A 21,692-nucleotide genomic window follows, 5' to 3' on the forward strand; every position below is an offset into this window, starting at 1 on the left:
TGCCTCCACATCTCTTACATTGCTCCCCTTTTCCCTATTCACAAAACCACCCTATCGCCTTTCCCCTGGACAGTAGCTTCTTTAATTGGTCTCTCTGCCTCAAGCTCCTTTTTCTACAGCACCTCCCAACACACACACACATCATACCATCCTCTACACAGTTGCCAAAGTGATTTTTCCTAATGTACATATCTGACTTTTTCATTCTTTTACGCTACAAACTCCACTGGTTCCCTGTTGACTTTAATATCCTACAATATTTCCTCATTATCCCATTTTTTAAGTTTCTATTTTTATGTAAGTTTTATAATATATAATTATTAGTACAGTAGTATGTATATATAATTTTAAGTAAGTAAATATGTATATATTAAGGGGTGCATACGCAAATTTTTTTTTACTGATGAGGGACTATCAAAAAAGTTTGTTGACCATCAGACTAAAAGACAAGAGACAGGGTTCTATTTCTGACTCTTCGATTGACTCCTTGAGCAGTCACCGTTTTGAATCTTAAGTTTCTAGAACTTTGAAAGAAAGTACCAGTCAATACTTCGTTGAGGTTTACATCACAACATTTATCACCTATGCTACCCCTGCAGAGTTTGGAAAGGGAAACCTTTCAGTGTATAATGAGGATGTTTCTTAGAGTTATAGGCTGGAGAAGGTAGTGTGGACACTTAGCAGGACTGTTGAAGGATAGGGCGTTTTAACTAGTTTTATTGTTTCTCATGGTGTAGTAATGGTAGTAGTGTCTTTTCAGCTAAAGGTAATGTCAGTGACTAATGTGAAAATATGTTTAATATGAATGTATATGTAAAGCCTATTTATATCAGATTGCTTGGGGAGGGGGAGAGAGGAAGCTGGAGAAAATTTAGAACTCAAAATCTTATAGAAGTGAATGTTGAAAACTAAAAATTAATTTAAAAAGCAACCTATGATTTAACTGGTAAAAGGACCCCCACTGTTCAAATATCCTTAATAGATATCTACAGCTCATCGTTTATAGTTTTATATAGAGTTGTTTAGAGCACTGAGAGGTTAATTATATTGAGTTTAGTCATGTACCTGATGTGTCAGAGGCAGAACTCAAGCTCAAGTCTTCCTTATTCCAAGGATGGACCTTTGTTGACTATGTAATGGTCTCATGTGCAAAACTTAGATTAAAAGAATACAAACTTACTGGTGCTTATAAGCTTAGTCTTATTGTAAGGTAAAGTAGTCTAGTGGTAAGAGCAGTGAATTTACGGTCAGAGGACTTAGGTTTAAATCTTAACTCTGCCCTTGATGGTCTTAGGGGAAGTCATTTTGCCTCATTGAGCCTCAGCTTTCTCATCTACAAAATGAGGTTATGTAGTTTGATCTCTGAGATTCCATTTAGACAAATGACAGTGATTTGTATATCTCATATTATCCCCTTGTTTCTTTTTACTATATATTTGTGGGGGGAAAGGTTCAGGATTATAGAGTTTCCAGTTCAACAGCATGTCATCTCTTTTTTTGTCTTTAATTTACTAAAATAAAAAAACTATTAAAAATAAAAGTAATGTCAGCTGCTTTTTCTTTAGGAACACCTCATATTTCACGTTACCTGTTATAAAGCTAAGGATTTGAATTTGCCAGGATTCAACTGAGGCAGTGTATTGGAAAGCATGTGCTTGAAAAACAGCTAGTTATCTCCCTATAATATGAGGAAAGCAGATGGTGCTACTTGAATTGCTCCTTTTAGAATTATCAATCTAATTGATAGATTAGAAAAATCAATCTAATGTACTTCTTATATATCTAATATCTATAATAGAAAATGAGACATTGACAAGTTTCTATTAAAGACTTTGAAAATCTGCCCTTCCTTTTTTCCAGCAACACTTTCTTTAAATGATACTACTTTCACTGAGTCAGTCTGATCTCAAAAATGAACTATGTTCCATGTGTTGGAAGAATGCACCATATATTTGCTTTTGGATAACCAAAAATATAGGTTGAATGTTAAGTCATATGTAACTAAATTATCAGTGGACTTTAGGAAATTTTAAAAGATAAACTATTTTAATTTATTCATCCTGTTATCAGAACATTCAGTACATTAAAAAATAAAAGGCTAAAAGGCTTCTAGGCTCATAGTTTTAGAGTAGGAAAGGAACTTAAAGGTCAGATTGCCTAACCCCTCAACATTGAAGGGAAGGAAAAAGTAGAGACAAAGTTTTCCCTTTAAAACTTCCCAAATAAAGGAAGGTTTGGTCATTACAAATAAACCTATGATATTAATGTCATATTCTTCCTAAATAACCCAAGATTCAGTCTAGAATACACGTTAGAATGTCATGAGGCATTTCTGGACCTTAAATTTGGGGGTGGGGGTGGGGGAGTGGTAGACTTGCAATAGGATTAAAAAGACTCCAGTTCCTAGTTTTATTCAAATAAAATGCTACTTACAAAAATCAGCAACCCTTGGGACCTGAAGCCATCTCTGCAGGGCAATGGGAATTCTACTAAAACTTCTGGTGCTCCGATTCCATAAAGGCTGGGTTTCTTCCCAGAGCCCTCTAAATGAACCAAGTCTTGAGGATGGCCTCCTCAAAGGAAAGATACTTAAGTCACCAAGCATCTCTTAAGCACCTACTATATACCTGGCACTGTGCTAAACTCTGGGGATAAAAAGAAAGGCAAAAAACCAGTCCCTGCTCTCAGGGGTGCACAGTCTAATGGGGGAGACAACATGCACACAACTGTGTACAAACGAAGTATATATAGGATAAATTAGAGATGATTTCAGAGGGAAGATACTAAGATTGAGGAGGACTGGGAAGGGCTCCTTGACAAAGGTAGAACTTTAACTGAAACTTGAAGGAAGCTAGGTAAGCCAGGAGAGAGGTCCAAGAATGGAGGACAGCCAGGGAAAGCATCCAATCGAAAGATGAAATGTTATGTTCGAAGAACAGCCAGAAGGCTGGTGTCACTGGATCACAGAGTACATGGAGGGAAGTGAAGGTGTAGGAAAACTGAAAAGGCAAGCCATATCATGAAAAGTCAAATGATTTTTATATTTGATCCTGAAAGTAATAAGGGACTTTGGCATTTAATGGGGGTGGGGGGGAGGGAGGCAGTGCAGGGAGCAGCACCAAGTGGTGACAGGGTCAGACTTGCCCTTTCAGAACATCAGTTTGACAGTTGAGTGGAACATGGACTGAAGTGGGGAAAGGCTTGAGGCAAGAAGACAAATCATCATGCTATTGGAATAGTTCTGGTGTGAAATGATAAAGGCCTGTACCAGAGTGAGGATAGTGTCAGAGAAGAGAAGGGGACCTACATGAGAAATGTTAAAAAATGGACAGGACTTGATAGTTGATTGTGGTTATGGGAGATGAGAAAGAGTGAGGAATCAGGGATAGCACCTAAGTTGTAAGCCTGAGTGATGATGGTGTTCAGTAAAAGGGGAGAGGGCAGTGTTCAAGAGAAAGGTAATGAGTTCAGTTTTGGACATGCTGAGTTTAAGATGTCTACTAGACAGCCAGTTTGAAATATCCACTAGGGCAGTTGAAGTTGTGAGGAGACTAGAGATCAGGAGAGAAATTAGGGCTGTATAAATAGATCTGAAAATCATTTGCATAGAGATGATAATTGAATCCATGGGATCACCAAGCAAAATGGTATAGAAGGCCTTGGGCAATCCCCATGGTTAATGGGCAGGGCCTGAATGAATATCCAGTAAGGGAAACTGAAAAGGAATGGTCAGATAGGAGAAGCAGGAGTGAGTGGTGTCACAGAAACCTAGAGATGATAGAACATCAAAAAGAGAAGGATAATTAACAACATATCAAATGCTGTAGAGGTCAAGAAGGATTGAGAAAAGTTCATTAGAATTGGCAATTAAGAGGAGGTCATTGATAACTTTGGAGAGAGCAGTTTCAGTAGAATGAGATAGGAAGCCATACTGCAGAGAGTTCAGAAGAGAGTGAAAAGACAGGAGGTGGAGACACTGATTATAGATGGCCTTCTCAAGAAGTTTAGGCATGAAAGGGAGAACAGAAATTGGGGGAGGGGGATAGCTAGCAGGGATGGATGGACCAACTGAGGGTGTTTTGAAGATGGAAAGACATGCGCTTGTAGGCAGTAGGGAAGCAGCTAGTAAGCAGAGCAATTGAAGATTAGTGAGAGAGGGGATAATAGAAGGGGCAACCTGCTGAGAATATGGGATGGAATGGGATAACTTGGGCATATAGAGGAGTTTGCCTTGGCAGAGAAGGGCCATTTCTTCGTATTGTTCCTATCACATCCCTCTCCTTGGTGGCAAAATCCCCAAATCCTCCAGGGGCACCTCTGCCACTAAAACGACTTTAAAATAACTCTAACCTTGTGCAGAATCCTAGCATAGGCAACACCGGAAGAAGACCTTATTACAAATAATAAAAAGATAAAAAATAAAACAATAAAAAGTCCTTTACAAGTATATTCCCCACAGGGTGGGTAATGTCAAGGATCTTGGTGTAAAAACAACCACAGTGAACAAGAATATCAGATCCAAAGTCCAGATGACAATAGCTCCAATGCTTTTGAAGCACCAGTTCTCTTCACAGGTTTGAGTCATGATCAGGTAGCAACCTTGTGATAGCAGTGATGCTGAGGGGTCATAGGCCTTTCAATTGCAACCTGACTCAAAGCTTCATTTAATACTGGGACTCAGCCTCTGCTGCCACTGAATCAGAATTCCAGTGTTCCCTGGCCCAATAGCCAAAACCTCCCTCTCCTTGTGAGACCCATCATGGAGTATGGTACCAAATTTGAACACCCTTTAAAGACCTTTACCAAGAAACTATCTTTTCGATGGGGGTTAGATGAAAACTTCCCTCATCTTCATCCAAAGGCTTAAGATTACCAATAAGTCAGAATTCCCATTCACCATGATTATAATAATTTTATTTCCCTTCTATTGTTAAAAAGCAAAACATCTCCCAATAACTCCATGCCTTGACCCTCTAGACTTTTTTTTTAATGAGTTGTCAGAACCTTTCTAGAGGAAAGTAAACTGCCAGTTAAGGGGAACCTCAGTCATTTTCCCAGATTACATGGAGTGGGTAAAGAGGAAGGGTACAAAGCAGAAACCTCAAGGTCTGGGTGAATTAACACGGGGAATTGAATAAGGAAGGGATAGAAAAGATTCATTAGGAATTTGCCCAAAAGTAGTCCATCCTTATTAGGTGACTCTGCCTGAAAGGCCAGATCCAGGGTACCCTGGTCAGGGGAGCCCTTCTCCTTGGGCTAGCTAGCATTGATTTATCAGAAACAGTCTCTGGAGTATGGGACAGTCAACTCTTGATAACTGGGGTATGACGATGGAGCTGTCTGTTCCAGAGTTCAACAGTAACAGCTGTGTGAGTATGATAAAATAGAAATAATGCCACTAAATGTGTTAATGATGCACCCAGTCTCAGTCTTTCTTCACAATAAAGGAGACCCCGATTAAAGGCAGCACTGCATTGGGGCCCAGAAAGTATATGTTCTGTAAGAGTTTTTGACAGTGGCTGATGTAGTGGTAGACTTACTGTGATTTCACATCCTGAATAAGTATCAGCTAGAGTGAAGACAAACCTCTTGCCCTGAGATGGAGAAAGAGGGCCAGAATAATTGTCAATCAGAGACAGGTTAAGAGTCATATGAGATTATACCATATTGATTTTCAAAGATGAATGCTCTGATTGGCACAAAGAACATCATCATCCTTGGAGAGTGTATAGTCACTTGCCCACCAGAATATAACATCATAGCCCCCCCCCCCATCTAGATTGATAATGGATCTAGTTCCCAATTTCTGGCATTCTGATAAGAACATCAGTCTCAACATTGTATTCATCAGAGGGCATATAATGTCTTTGATGGGCACTAATAAACTCTATTTAAAAAAAAAAAACTATACCATTAGAAGCATCAGTAAAATTTCTCCATTGGTCCTCATCTCAAAGAATGAGACTTTAATTGTCCAGTCCTGTTCTTTCTAAGACATAGCCAACTCATCCAAACCTATAGCCCAGAAATCAGTATAAATAAAAATCCAGTGGACCATACCTTCATTAGCCTTTGTTCTAATGTTTCATTAGTTTGCTGCTTAAACTTCTCCTGCAACTTCCCAAATTCCTTGGTAGTCAAAGCTCATGTACCCTAACTCCCCTACGGAAGAAGTCACTCCCTGGGAAATAGCATACTGAAAAGTAATAATGGTAGACTAAAAGCTTTCTTTCTTACCTGCCCCACCCTGCACCAGTTCCTAATCCTCATTTTCATTCCAGTTCTTATTCCCTTGTCTTATATCCCTGATTTTTAGCAAAGTGTAAGACATTCTCCTTCTAAACCTCTGCATCAGATATCAGGATTCCCATATGCATCCTATCTGTCACTGCCCCTGTTAACATGGCTGTTTTCACCTGTACTGTTACTAGAACTTTAAGCCTCTCCTCTGCCTTAAAGGCATGGTCATTAAAAATAAAAAGCTGTCACTTCTACCTCTAATTGCCAAATATTCAAAGGCACTTTGTTTTAATATTCTTTGTTAGAGACTCAGCCTTTGTAAAACTGTTTGAGCCATGGATCCTTAATTTTGCTGTTTCCAACTTTCCCTGTCAAGTTCCTTAAGCATCCATTAAGCTGCCTTTATAGGACATTATGGAAGTTTCTGTCGTATCTCACTGAGAAGGCTTCCCTCTAACAACACTAGCCACAAGGTGCCAGGGTCCCATATCTGGCCATCCAATCACCCTAGGTTCCTTCCTTCTACACCACCCTTCTCTCTCTTCATCAGTGAATTTAACCATGATCATTGAGAACTACCCCCACCAAACATCAGTGTTCTGGGTCAGGCCTAACTTAGGCCATGTATGGAGCATAAAATGCAATAAAAAATTTTTATTTGTGATATGATTAAAAAGAATACAATTCCTAGTTAAATATATTTAAAACACTACCACCTTCAACCTTTTTCACAACCATTGCCCCTTTTAGGGCAATTAGAATTCCACTAAAATTTCCAGAACCTTGATTGCATATGGACTGGGTTTTTTTATTTGTTTTTTAATGCCCCTGGTTCTCTAGATCAAGTCACAGGGATGTCCTTCTTCCTTACAGGGAAACTACCCCTGCTTATGTAAAATAATATGTTTCTACCACACCATTATTGCTAGAAGCAATGATGCTTTGATTCTTACAGTGGTAGAAAGACCATTTGATCCTGAATTCAGAAGACCTTGGTTAAAATCTTAGATAACTTTGTCTGCTGACTACTTTGCTAATGTGAGCCTCCCTTTCCCAATTTTTTTTAGGAAAATTATTGTGCTTTTTGCTTCGTGGATATGAGGAAAGCATTTTGTGACCTGTAAAATGTTATATAAATGTGGGCACTATGAAATTGGCAACCTTTTTGTAGCCAGGGTAGAATTCTTCCTTTCAAGTGTTTCTACATTCTCATATACTCTAAAGAATTTTCTTGGCTTAAAATAAATGGCTGCAAGCTGCCCTCCCCAGTACAGTCCAAAACAGTTTAAAGGTAATTGAAAAATGTTTAACAAAATAAAAATATAGTACAACATAGATAATGTTGATTGGTGGTTTTCTAGGTCAATATCCAGCCTGCAGGAATCTGTTTCTGTGTTTGTATTTAAGTTTGACATCACTGAATTAGACCACCTTTCCAACAATTGCCTGCTTACCCCTGGGGAAGATGTGAAGCAGTAGCTTGGTTAGCAGAATAACCCAGTTTGGATCTGATTGATCTTTTTCATTAGTCTCAAAGGTAATTTATTCTCTTCCTAGCTTGTGAAGGATCGAGCCTGGGACCCTTAGCATTGCTGAGCCAGCTTCCAGGAAGTGCCAGCTTTTCCTTGGAATTAATCCAAGGGTCTTTGGCTCCAAGGCTTTCACTTTTTGCTATATTCACAGAATCCCAACTTGAATCCAGAGGCACTGCTGTGCACCTTGAGGTGGAAAATCTGTTATGCCTAATCCCTAGTTAACTTTATTCTTTCTGCCACCAAAACTTGGTGTCTGGTCCTGGCCGCCAGTACCATTTTCCCATCTTAACCCTTTCTACCACATAATAAAAACCACAAGAGTAGGTATTCCATTGCTTATATTCAAGGCAAAGAGACTATAAAAATTCAAAACTAATGTAACTCCTTAGGCATGTAGAAGTATGTAACAAGGAAAACCCAATCTCAGACCAGATGGTGCCTAAATTTTCTAACCTAAACTTTTAAGTAAAATTTCCCCAGTTCTAGCTTGTCCTGTGACCCTCAGGAAGATAGAAACCCCCCTATACACAACCATATCCCCCTCTTTTCCACAACCAGTATTGCTCCCTCCGATTTGGGGTTGGTTCTTCTGGGCATTTACAGTCAAGTTCCTTGGTTCATCCTGCAATATCAAGCTCACTCTTAGCAAATGAGGAGGTCTTCTAACTGCATAATAGCTGACACCTTGTGCTTCCTACTTAGCACCCACTGTCTAGCTTCTCTCTTTCCACTGCCTCCCTTAATTGTATGTTTATAGCTTGAAGTGATATTAGAGATCGTCTAATTAAATCCCATCATTTTAGAAAGGAGGGAAATGAGATCCAAAAATATTCAGTGATTTTCCCAAGATCGAGCAGGTCATAAATAAATCCAGGATTAGAACCTAGGTCCCTAGACTTCAAATTAATTATTCTTTCTACTGTATCATACTGCTTCCTCATACCATTTATGGGGGGAGGGGACCAGGGAGGTAGAGAAATATTTGTGTGTGTGTATACATGTGTACACACAGATATACTCTTCTGCCACAGTAATTATTATGAAATTCAGAAATTCACATGAGTTTGTCATATTTATTGTAATATATCCTGCCAAAGCCTCCTAAGGCAGGCCACAGGCATACCCCATACTTTTCCCACTATCTAGCCTCCCTTAGAAGGGAGGCATGGTACAGTGAAGGAAGTGGAAGTGACGTGAAGAGTATCTAGGTAGGGAATATGTTCTTAGCATTCCAAGTCAGACCAAATGCAATTACTATAAAAACATTCTAAAGGGAATTAAAGGAATACTTTTCTGTCATCTCTTTTGGAGAAAATTCTCACCTAAGTGTTTCCCCGTGCTGAAGAAGTCACAAATTCTTTTCTGATATGAATAAAAAAGGATGGGTGATGCAGAGATGTAGGGAGAATGGAAAGTAGATATACCTATATCTTTTTCTCCCTCTTCTCTTCTTCCTTCCATGAGAGAAAGGTATAGGGCCTTGTGATTGGATAGTGAGGCCCTAGACTGAACTGAACTGGCCTAGACTTGGTATAGATAGCTAAATTAAGGAAAAGGTGAGTTTCCCACCTTCCGAACTAGAACACCTTTCCTAGAACCTCAGATCTCTTCTTCTTCACCTTCATCCCAGAAACCTAGAGCACTCGTTCTGCCCTCCATCTGTCTAAATTCCCCCATCATGCTCAGGGTTGTCCTCTTGCTCAAAAATTTCCACTTTATACCTGCCCTTTTTATTGTATCTCCAGAACTTAGCATGGTGTTTGGCACATAGTGAGTAATATGTAAACGCTTTTTTATTCATTCGTAGCTAACACAAAAAAAAATCTCTTAAAATTGCTGGGGAATATTACGCATAACCATAAGCTAATAAATTAGAAATCCTAAGTGAAAAGGATGGCTTTTTAAAAAAAAAATCCAAATTGTTGAAACTAACACAATGTAAAATGATAATTTTCCCTCTATTTACCTTTATTACAGGTCTATTCTGGTCTCTAAGATCCTACCCACAAAATTAGTTTATGGGATAATTGTTTTTTCTCATGTATCTCATTTTCATCCTTTCCTTTCCACTTATATTGTTGCCTGTCCTAATTTAGAATCTCATTATCTGTTTTCTAGACTATTATAGTAACCTCCTAACTGGTAACTCTCTCTCTAGTTTCTCCCCTCTTGAAACCATCCTTCATAGACCTGCCAAAATAATCTCCCTAATGCACACATTTCACCTTTACTCAGCCCCTCAAAGCCTTTAGTGGCTCCCTGTTGCCTAACTAATAAAATATGAATTCCTTACCCTGTTGATAGCCCCTTTCCCAATTGATAGCATTTCCAGTAGTATGTTAAATAGAAGTGGTGACTGAGCACTCTTCTTTTTGTTTCTGTACCTAGCTAGCATTTAAGGCCCTTTTTAATGTTGCTCCACCTTGACTTTCTGAGTGTATTTCATACTACTCCCCTACGTTCTATGCTCCACCCCACCTGTTCTCACCCTTTGCCACCCCTGCACCTCTGAGCATTAATTCTAGCCATCCTTTCCTTTGCATTTACCACATTCTGTCTTCTGCTTCTTTGTATATATATCTAAACTTTAACTTCTTAGGCTGTAATCTTACTGAAGCTATGGATTTAATTTTTCATCTTTGTAGCCCTATGATCTAGCACGGTGCTTTGCATATAGTGATGTTTAATGAATGTTGAGTTGCATTAAAAAAAACTTTCAAGGGATAAAAAATCTTTGGAATTGATAAAATATTTCTACACTTGGAAAAAAGATATCCCCAGTTATGAGGCAAATATAGTATTTATTTTTAAAATTTGACACAATTACTTTTAAAAAGTGTTATATTCCATCTAAATAGAAAATTTATATTTTTAATTTCAAGTTTAAAGGTTAGTCACAAACAGATTTTGCCATAATTATACTGAAAAATGGCCCATGTAATGATTCAATCATATGAATGAATTAAATTTTTAAGCCTTTTAATTTATTTGACTCAGTATGTACTTCCTGATGTTCCACTTATATGGGACACTCTGAATAGGTCAATCCTACTCATTAATGTAGATAAAAGAGTTTTAAATAAAATTTTAGCAAATAATACAGAAATATATTGTAAATAATTTTTCAGTATTTAAAAGAATAACAGTTCATAGGGACAAATAATACTAATCATTATCAGAATTCCCCCAAAGTATTTGATAATCAGTATCTAGTCATTGTTAAAAATCCTCTAAAAATAGTGATAAAGTCACTTTTTTTTTTAAAGTCACTTTTTAACCTAATAAAGAGTGCTCAGTCCAAACCAAGAGCCAACTTTATTCTTAACGAAGAAATAGTGGCATTCCTCTTAAAAACAGGAACAAAAACAAGAGTGCCCAGTCACCACTTCTATTTAACATACTATTGGAGATGTTATCATTTGGAATAAGACTTTTTTTTTTAAATGAGGGACATAGGAAAGTAAACTAATAAAGCATTATTAATAGATAAACAGAAGGTATGCCAAGAAAATCTAAGGGAATCAACAGATTTTACTAGAGATAATGAGTTTACCAAATTGCCATTTGTAAAATAAATAAAAAATCCAGTTCAATTCCTACAAACAAAACAAACAGAAGATATAATTTTTAAAAAACCCCGTTTATAATATGAACAAAAGCATTAAAAACTTGAGTTTTTACATAAAACAAACAAGTCACATGAAGAGAAATATAAAACTTTAATGGCAGAAATAAAGATTCAAAAGGAGAGATTTAAATTTGCTCTAAGTTGAACAGACCATTTGTAGTAAAGATGATATTCCTCAAATTAGTTTATATATTTGACACAATATTAATTAAAACTTCATTGGGGTTATTTATTTAGCTGAAATGATAGATTTATGTGGCATAATGAACAGGTAAGAATATCAAAATGGAAAAAAATAGGCAACAGGAGTTTACCCTAGTAGACCTTAACATTTGTATTACCAGGCAATGATTTTCAAAGCAGCCTAGCAGTAAGTTAAAAATAGAAACTAGGGGGCAGCTAGGTGGCGCAGTGAGTAGAGCACCAGCCCTGGAGTTAGGAGGACCTGAGTTCAAATCCAGCCTCAGACATTTGACACATGTACTAGCTGTGTGACCTTGGGCAAGTCACTTAGCCCCAATTACCCTGCCAAAAAAACCCAAAGAAGATACTTAAAAAAAAAATCGAAAGTAAATGGACTGTAGCAGAGGTTTCCAGAATTGATCCAAGCATAGGTAAAAATTTAGCATGATAAAGTATGTGAAACTCCCATTCCCTAGGCTGCCTTACCTGCCTGGACTCTCCATTCATTCCATCTCCTTTCACTCCAGCTACCTATAACACCACAGCAATATTGCTCTCCTCCGCCACCCCCACCCCCACCCCATCAGCTACACATCACTGCCTGACACCCTGAGGCCAAACTTCCATATTATGAGAAGACCTAGCCTCACTACTCACTTTTCCTCTTCCAGCCTGCCCCACCTCCACACCTGGCCCTGTGGGGGTGATGACAAACCTAATTGAAGTTGTTCCCCAGTGATTAATACATTCCCACCTTGTTATCCCCTACCCATCCCACTGTTTCTGAACCAACATCCGTCATTGTCCAAATTCTGTTCTCCATCCCTCACTGACTTAAGCTACACACACACACACTCAAACCTAAGCACTGCTCCATAGGTAACAAACTTGCTTTCATCCTTTCTTTCCATCATCTTGGATTCACTGAAACCTGGCTCCTTCCTTGGCATGACTTCCCTGTCCACCCTTTCCAGCACTGGTTATACTTTCATACCCTAATTCAGTGGTCATAGTGGGAGAGTTGACCCCTATTTCCACTTCCAGACTATCCCCTCTACTACTCATCCCTTAGTAACCTCTCCTACTTTAAGCTTCGTTCAGTCTCTATCAGAATTCTGGTAACTATTATCTGCTGACCTCCAGGACACTATCCTTCCTTCCTCAATGAGTTAAGTGACTGGCTCACAGTCTTTCTCTCTCCTTTTCAATTCCTGGCCTTCCTACAAAGAGACTTCAACATCCATATTGATACTTGTTCTGATATTCTAATTTTCCAATTCTTCAACTAACTCATTTCCTATGAGATTTCTCCACTCTGCCTCAGCCACACAGAGATGGCCATGCCTTTGTTCTTGCCATCTCCCACAGGTGTTCCACTGCCAGGTTCATGAATGCTGAAATTCCTTTATCTGATCATTATTGGTTACTATTCCAACTCTTCATCTGCTTTGCAACCCCAGTCCTACTGTTCATCTTTACCTCGATGTCCAGAGACTCCGCCCTTGAGTTCTTTTCTGTACTGTCACCCTGGTGCTGGGTACACTTTCCTCCTTTCCCTATCATGCATTTGTTGATTTAGTTCAATTATCTGATATCTTCTCACCAGTCCCTTGCTCCCCTATCCCTTCCAAGCCTCAGTTTTGGATTATATTCACTATCTGTTGCTTTCATTCTTTTACTGAATGAAACTGGAGAAAAATCACAAAACCATGCTGGATCCACTACAGATTTATGTTATGCAATACTAACTGGGCCATCACAATAGCAAGACAATTCTTTTATACCTCCCTAATCAACTAACTATCCCACTCACCATAACAGCTTTTCCAGACTTTTTCATCCCTCCTCCCATCAAGTGAGATAATAGTTACTATGAAGCACTTAACACAGTGCCTGGCCCATAGTAGGCACTATATAAATGCTTATTCCCTTCCCCCTTCTCAAATCTCCTATGACTGTCTCTTCCTCCACCCTCTCAGCTGAGAACCTTGCTTCATATTTCACTGCAATAATTGGGGCCTTTTCTCAAAAGCTCTCTCCTCTTCCCTCCTCTTCATTTAACATCACTCAGATGCCTCCTACTAACTCCTTCATACCTCACATGAAGATGTGGCTTTTATTGCTACCCAGGAAAAACCCGCATACGCAAGTGATCTCATTCCATCTTGCTCACGCCAGTAGATTGGCTCATCATCCCTACTCTCCCACTGATCTTCCCTGTTACTGGCTACTTCCCTCCTGTCTACAAACAGGCCCATGTCTCCTCACTCTCAAAAAACCCTTACTTTATCCATCCATTCCTGTTAGCTGTCATCCTATATTCTCTTCTCCTTTGTGTGACTAAACTTGAGAAGACATCCTACAAGCAGTGCCTCCACTTCTTGGACTTTCCCTCTTTTCTGACCTCTCTAGTCTGACTTCCCACCTCATCAGTCACCTGAAACTGCTTTCTCCAAAGTTACCAATGATCTTTTAATTGCCAATTCTAATGGCCATTTTCAGTCTTCATCCTTCTTTTTCAGTATTGGTGACACTACTCTCTCCTGGCTTTCCTGCCTAACTGCTCTTTCTCAGCCTTCTTTGTAGGATCTTTATCTAATCATAACAGTCCCCCAAGGCTCTGTCCTGGGCCTTCATCCTTCCTCTGTACATTTTTGCTTGGTGATCTCATTAGCCCTTTGTCCAAAATTGCACTCATGATCTTCTCTACCTACAACCCTCCTCCCTTCTTCTTAATATTCTATTCCTGTTGAATGTACAACCATCCTCCCAGGCATGCAACCTAGGAGTCATCCTTGACCCTCTCCCCATTTCTAATCAGTTGCCATTTGACCTTCATGAAATCTTTCGTATTCATCCCCTTTCCTCCTCTGACACTGTCACCACTCTGGTCCAGGCCCTCATCATCCCACATTTAGATGGTTACAGTAGACCTCTGGTTGACTTCCCTGTCTCATGTCTCTCCCCACTCCAATCCATCCTCCACACAGCTGTTAAGTGTTCTTTCCTAAAGCACAAGTATGTCCATGTCACCTTCCTGGTCAATAAACTCCAGTGGCTCCCTATTACTTCCAGGATCAAATATAAAATCCCCTGTGTGACTTTTAAAACTCTTAGTAACTAGTAGGGCATACAGACTTATTCATTGGTCATTTCTTGCCATTGCTGTGTGACACCCTACCTTTTTTTTCTTTCTTATTTTTTTTTGTTATTTCCTTCCATTGTAATAAGTTTTTTAGTGGTGGTATGTTTTAGCCTACTCTTGTTCACCATATGCTTCTTCTTTGTCTTGTGGGTGGCCTGCAACTTCAGTTTTTTGGAGCCTGTGATATTATTCCATTTCTCACATCACTAGAAGAATATTGATTTTTTTTTAATGGTTGTCTATTTCAGGAAGAGGCATAAGGTCCTTAATAGCATTGCAGTTTTCTCAAGTGCAATCTAGCTCATTCTCTTATTCAGTTCTGGGATCAGTTACTTTTCCATTTGCAACATCTATCTAAAATATGAATACTGATTAAACTGTATCGGTTATCTAACTGAAATATCCAGAAGTACTAAGTCTGTTGTTTCATCATGTCATACAAATGATCTTGGGAACTCAGAGGCTGCTAAGTAGAGAGCAAGTTGTACCATGCTAAAAAGGCTTTGGGTATGGTTCTGGCAACAGCTTGCTTTCCAAGGACCAGCATACCTAATATGTACATGCTGGTCACCAGTATATGGCCCTTGTAATGATGAATTCATTGGCCGTGACAACCCGTGACACTGAAAAATAAAAACCAGTGTAAAAGGACTCACCGTTTCTGACTCCACGCTGTTTCTGAAGAAATGATGGCAGAGTAATAGAAAAGGACATAGTATGATAGGAATCACACAGTTTTAGACAATCTATAAATGCCATTAGAATCATAGGTACTCTAAATGTGAGACACTTAGTGACCAACAAGCGGATCATTGCTAGAGGACCTGAGCCATATCAAGCTTGACATTCTTGTTTGAAATGAAATAAGACAAGAAGATGTAGCCAAATGGAAGCATGGTTCATGGGTTTTCTTCATAGAAGCCTATAAAGGAGTTGACAGGTTTTTTTTATACAAAGACAACAAGATTAAACATCATTTAATAATAGGACACCATGGAGATTTGGTAGTCTCATATTGAAGGATTTGTGCAAAAAAAAAAAAGCCACCGTGAAGATAATTGTAGTTTTTGCACTAGCATCTGTTAAAGAGAATGAGGAGGGAGAAATTCTATGAAGAACTCAGTAAGACCCTCTAAATTAAATAAATCAATACATCCTTTAATACTCGGGAACTTTGAGACAAAGGTTAAGTCAATGAGAAATGTATTGGAAAGTATGGCTCAGGAGCAAGAAATAAGAGTCAAAGACTTGAAGCCTATACATAGAAACTTTGTGCACACACACGTGCATACATATACATACGTATATATGTGTATGTATTTCAGGAATACTTTCTTCAAAAAGAGAGATGGGAGATTCTGAGCTTGATAAACACCAAAGAAATCACTAAAAATGAGTGATTATATTTTTTTTAATTTTTATTTTTAGTTTACAACACACGGTTCTACATAATTTTGAGTTCCAGATTTTCTCCTCTCCCTCCCCCCTCCCTCCCCAAGACAGCATGGAATCCCATATAACTTCCACGTATAACTTCGCATTGAATTAATTTACACACCAGTCAAGTTGTGGAGAAGAATTATGACCAATGGAATGAATCATGAGAAAGAAGAAACAGAACCCCCCCCCCCCAAAAAAAAACCAAAAACAAAAACAAAAGAGAAGGAAAAAAAGGGGGAAAAAAAGGCAAACATGAAGTGTGCCTCAATCTGCATTCAAACGTCATAGTTCTTTCTCTGGATGTAGATAGCATTCTCCATCGTGAGTCCTTTGGAGTTGTCTTTGTACCTTGTGTTGCTGAGAAGAGTGAAGTCTGTCAGTGTTGGTCCGCACACAATCCATATATCTGTGGTTGTGTATAATGTTCTCCTGGCTCTGCTCCGCTCACCCAGCATTATGTCGTGTAGGTTTTTACAGGTTGTTATAAAGTCCGTATCATCCCCATTTCTTATAGCACAATAGTATTCCATTACCTTCATATACCACAGCTTGTTCAGCCATTCCCCAATTGATGGGCATCCCTTTGATTTCCAATTCTTAGCTACCACAAAAAGAGAGCAGCAATCATCAAAACTACCTGGTACTGGCTAAGAAACAGAGGTGTGGATCAGTGGAATAAGATAGGAATACAAGATGGAGAAGTCAACAACTATAGCAATCTACTCTTTGATAAACCCAAAGAGGCCAGCTTCTGGGCTAAGAATTCACTATTTCACAAAAACTGTTGGGAAAATTGGAAAATGGTAGGGCAGAAACTGGGCATAGACCAATATCTTACACCATATACCAAAATAAAGTCAAAATGGGTTCATGATTTAGGAGTATAGGCTGATACTATAAGTAATTTGGGAGAGCAAGGAATAGTTTACTTATCAGATTTATGGAAAAGAAAAGAATTCATGACCCAACAAGAGATAGAGAGCATTACAAAATGCAAAATGGATAATTTTGATTATGTTAAAATGAAAGGTTTTTGTACAAAAAAAGCCAATGCAACAAAAATTAGGAGGGAAGCAGAAAATTGGGAGAAAATCTTTACAACTAGTATCTCTGATAAAGGCCTCATTTCTAAAATATACAGGGAACTGAGCCAAATATATAGGAATACAAGCCATTCCCCAATTGAGAAATGGTCAAAGGATATGAACAGGCAGTTTTCAGAGGAAGAAATTAAAGATATCTATAGGCATATGAAAAAATGCTCTAAGTCACTACTGATTAGAGAAATGCAAATCAAAACAACTCTTAGATACCACATCTCTTCTGTCAGATTGACTAAAATAACAAAACAGGAAAATGATAAATGCTGGAGAGGATGTGGGAAAATTGGAACATTGTTACATTGTTGGTGGAGTTGTGAGATGATCCAGCCGTTTTGGAGAGTAATTTGGAACTACGCCCAAAGGGCTATAAAAATGTTCATACCCTTTGACCCAGCAATACCACTTCTAGGGTTGTATCCCAAAGAAATCACACAAGCGGGAAAAGGACCCATATGTACAAGAATGATTATATTCTTATAGACAAGAAATGACTGGGCCCTGATACAGGAATATAAGTGGTCAGACCATTGATTAGTTTTTGTTAGAGGAAAGATCAAAATGAAAGATCAAAGAGGGAATAAAGATAATAAGATGTATTAAGTAAGGCAACTCCAACCTTACTTATTTAAATAAAGTGTTGACTTCAAAGAATGGTAAAAATCAACACAGCAGAAACTCCAAACCAGTTTAGAAACTGCTTTATCTGGCAAACACTTAATTTTTCCAAGTAGAGATAAAACATTCAAGGGCAACATCAATTTAGAATATAAACTTGTTTGTAAAAATCTTAGGTGAGGATGGTAGAATTTTATGAGTATTGTCTCATAACACCCAATATTGAATAGTGGATAGAGAGATGGTCTCAGAGCCAGGAAGACCTGGGATTAAGTGTCTTCCTGACACATACTGGCTATGCGAGCTGGGCATGCCACTTATCCTCTCAGTGTTGACTTTCAGTCATCCTCATCTGGGCATTCCCTATGCCAGTGATAGCTAAAGTTTCATTCCCTCATAAAACAGAAACACTGAAGGGAAAAATAAGTTTAGAGAGTGCTTAGCAAAAGATCCTTCAGGCTAGATAATTCCAAGGACATTTTAAAGATGAAAAAGAAAGGTCAAACCTCAGATGGGGAGGGAGAAATCTGTAAAGACCACTATAACAAAACTACTTTCTTCATAATATGACAGTGCGGCCACCAGATTTGGGCTCTAAAATCAGTTCCCAGGGTGCTAAAATCTAGGTATTGTGTATATCTACACAATTCCCCTTATTCACATTTTAGTAATCCTATCAGAAAAGGAAATTAGCTTAGTCTGGCATGGTCTGATCTTGATGAAGCCACTTGTCTCTTTGTCATTCCTGTTCCCCTTTCTAGGTGTCTACCAACTGCATCTTTAAGGAGCCTTTCTAGAATTTTCCCAAGAATCAGAGGCAAACTCACTGGTCTATAATGGGCAGGTTGTTTTCCCATTTCTTTTGAAAATCAGAACCAGAATCTTTGTCATTCTTCTAATGCAGCTCCTCATTTCTGTGGTCCTTTAATTACTGACAATGGATCAGTAATCATGTCTGTTTGGTCTTTTGTATCCAAGGATATAGTTCATGTGGACTAGGTAACTTGAATTCATCAGGAGACCCGCCCTTATCCACTTTGCCTCATCCCCTAATCCTTAATCTACACACCCCGCCCCCAATATCTACACGCCCTTATCCTATCCTTTAGCCCTCTTATTTCTTTACATATTTAGAAGTCTTTTATACCCTTCTATATGTGTATGTTGTTTCCTCTTTAACCCAGTTAAAACCTGTGAGAAGAAGGTTCCAGCACTACCAGCCCTCCACCCTAACTTGCTTCTTTTTTCAAACCATGCTAGTAATGATGCCAATCTTAAAAGTACTGATAACATTTTCACATATAAGAAATAAAACAGTTTGACCTTATTGAGTCTCTTATAATTGGTCTTTAATGTTTACCTTATGTTTCCTCTGTATCTTATATATTGAATTTTCCATTGAGTTCTGGTCTTTTTGTAACAAATACTTGAAAGTCTTTCAGTTCATTAAATGTCCCTTTTTTTTCATTTAGGATTATATTCAACTTTGCTGGGTAAGTTATTTTTGGTCACAACCCCGGTCTTTTACACTTCAAAATATTATGTTCCAAGACCTGTGGTCTTTTAATGTGGAAGCAAGCGGTTAGGTTTTTTGTGATCCCGATTGTAGCTTCTTGGTATTTAAATTGGTTTGTTGTTTTTTTTTTCCTTGTTGCTTGTAGTATTTTCTTCCTAACCTGGGAGCTTTAAAACTTGGCTATAACATTCCCATGAATTGTCATTCTGGGATCTCTTTCAGGTGGTGATCAGTGGAGTTTTTCTATTTCTACTTTACCCTCTGATTCTAAAACTTCAGGGCAATTTTCTTTAATAATTTCTTACAAAATTGCATCAAGACTATTTTGATAGTAACTTTTAGGTAGTCCAACAATTCTTCTATTGTCTCTCCTCCATCTCTTCTCCAGATTAGTTGTTTTTCTAATAAGATCTTTTACATTTTCTTCTATTTTTTCATTCTTTTGGTTTTGTTTTATTATTTCTTGGTGTCTTATAACATCATTAGCTTCCCCACACCCAATTCTAGTTTTCAAGGATTTATTTTTTTCCTTAAGTTTTTGGATCTCTTTTTCCAATTAGTTGACTTTCTTTTCATAATTTTCTTGATTTTCTTGGATTGCTTTTTTTTTTCCTAATTTTTCCTCAATCTCTATTATTTGATTTTTTGAAGTACTTTTAAAGTTCTTCCAAGAGCTCTTTTTGGGCTTGTAACAATTTGACATTACTCTCTGAAGTAGAAGTGGCCTTTTTAACTTCACTATCTTCCTCTGAATATGAACCCAGATCTTCTCTATCCCCGTAATAGCTATCTATGGTTGGGTTCTTTCTCCTTTGCTTACTCATTTTTATTTTTATTTTGTTTAATTTTTGTTTCAGAATCTTATTATTATAATCGGGCTCTAGACCTGAGGTGGTGAGAATGGTGCACCAGGTTTCAGTTCCTTACTGTTATTTTCTGAGCTCTGTCCTAGGTGCCCAACCTCACGCACTCCACTCCACCACTAAGCCACAGGCTAGAGCCCCCAGCCATACTGTGTTGAAAATGCTCTTGTTCCCTGGTCCCTCCAAACTTCTGCTCTCCCCTCTGCTCTGGAGCAGAAACCAGGGACTCTTCACAGTCAGCAGTGACCTTGTCCCTGTGCTATTGCACTCATCGGGCATGTGCTTGCTCCTTCTTTCCCACAGCCTGGGGCATCTGGTCAGCACAGCTGGGCATGGCATCCTAATACAGCAGAGGGTCCTTTAGTCTTCCCCTATTCAGCTGTAGGACCCCCACACTATCTGTGAGATGAGAGTTCCTGAGGCTAAGGCTACAGCCCAACCCAGCTGCCCCCAGGGCTTGTTTGTTGATTCCTGGAGTCTGCCTAGAGGTGTTTGCACTTCACTCTGGGCAAACCTCCATTGCTGGAGGTCGAATCTTTCCTGAGGTTCTCTCAAGTTATCTTTAGAGGACAACTGCTTTACCCCTACTTTATTTCTGCCACTCTATGTTCACTTTAAGGCAATGTTCTGTCATTTTTGTGAAGGAACTTTGTAAAGCCAGGAATTTTCTGACCTACTCCACCATCTTTCCAGAATCCTCTCCCCACATTTTTTATCACTCTTGTCACCCAGCCTGACTTCTATCTTCTATACACTTCTTTCTAAAAATCTGAGTAAATTGGTAAATTCTGTGTGTGTCCACATTGTTCTCTTCAGACAAATCTCCTTTTTCCTGCTCACTGGAATTATTTTCTATTGTTTCTTCACAGTTTGATCTATCATCCCTCTTGTGCTGACTTCCTCTCACTTTGATCAGTGTTTCTTGCATCTCTTTCCTCAGAACTTCCCTTACAGTGTGCTTTTCCAAAGTTCAGGGTGAATATCAGACTATAACGAGACTACTTCTCGCTCACAAATTCTAGAAGGTATATTCACTCCAAGGAGTTTAGATTGTATTGTATGTATATATTACATGTGTGTTCACAAATAAGTAAATACAAAATATATGCTGTTTTATAAAGAAATTTCAAGGAGAGAATACTAACAACTAGAAAGATCAGTAAAGCTTTCATGTAAGTGGTGACCTGAGTTTTGCGTTAAAGGAAGCTAGTGATACTAAAAAGTGGAGGTGAGGAGGGCATACATTCCAGACATGGGGTATCATCTGTGCAAAGGCTTACAGATAGGCTGTGGCAGGGGTGGGGAAACCTACAGCCTCCAGGCCACAGATGGCCCCCTAAATCTTCAAGTGAGGCACTTTGACTAGACAGAAGTTTGAATTTAGTCAGAGGGCTACACTTGAGGACCTAGAGGGCCACCTGTGG

At 38.6% G+C, this 21,692-nt stretch overlaps 1 protein-coding gene across 1 annotated transcript in view; it reads left to right on the plus strand.

Annotated features, from left to right (window-relative positions):
• The window catches only part of RAB4A (RAB4A, member RAS oncogene family), a 53,837-nt gene that overhangs the window by 15,910 nt on the left and 16,235 nt on the right, over window positions 1–21,692 (plus strand). The window lies entirely within an intron of this gene.

This window comes from Trichosurus vulpecula, chromosome 4 (genome assembly GCF_011100635.1).
Source record: "Trichosurus vulpecula isolate mTriVul1 chromosome 4, mTriVul1.pri, whole genome shotgun sequence".
Classification (NCBI taxonomy): Eukaryota; Metazoa; Chordata; class Mammalia; order Diprotodontia; family Phalangeridae; genus Trichosurus; species Trichosurus vulpecula.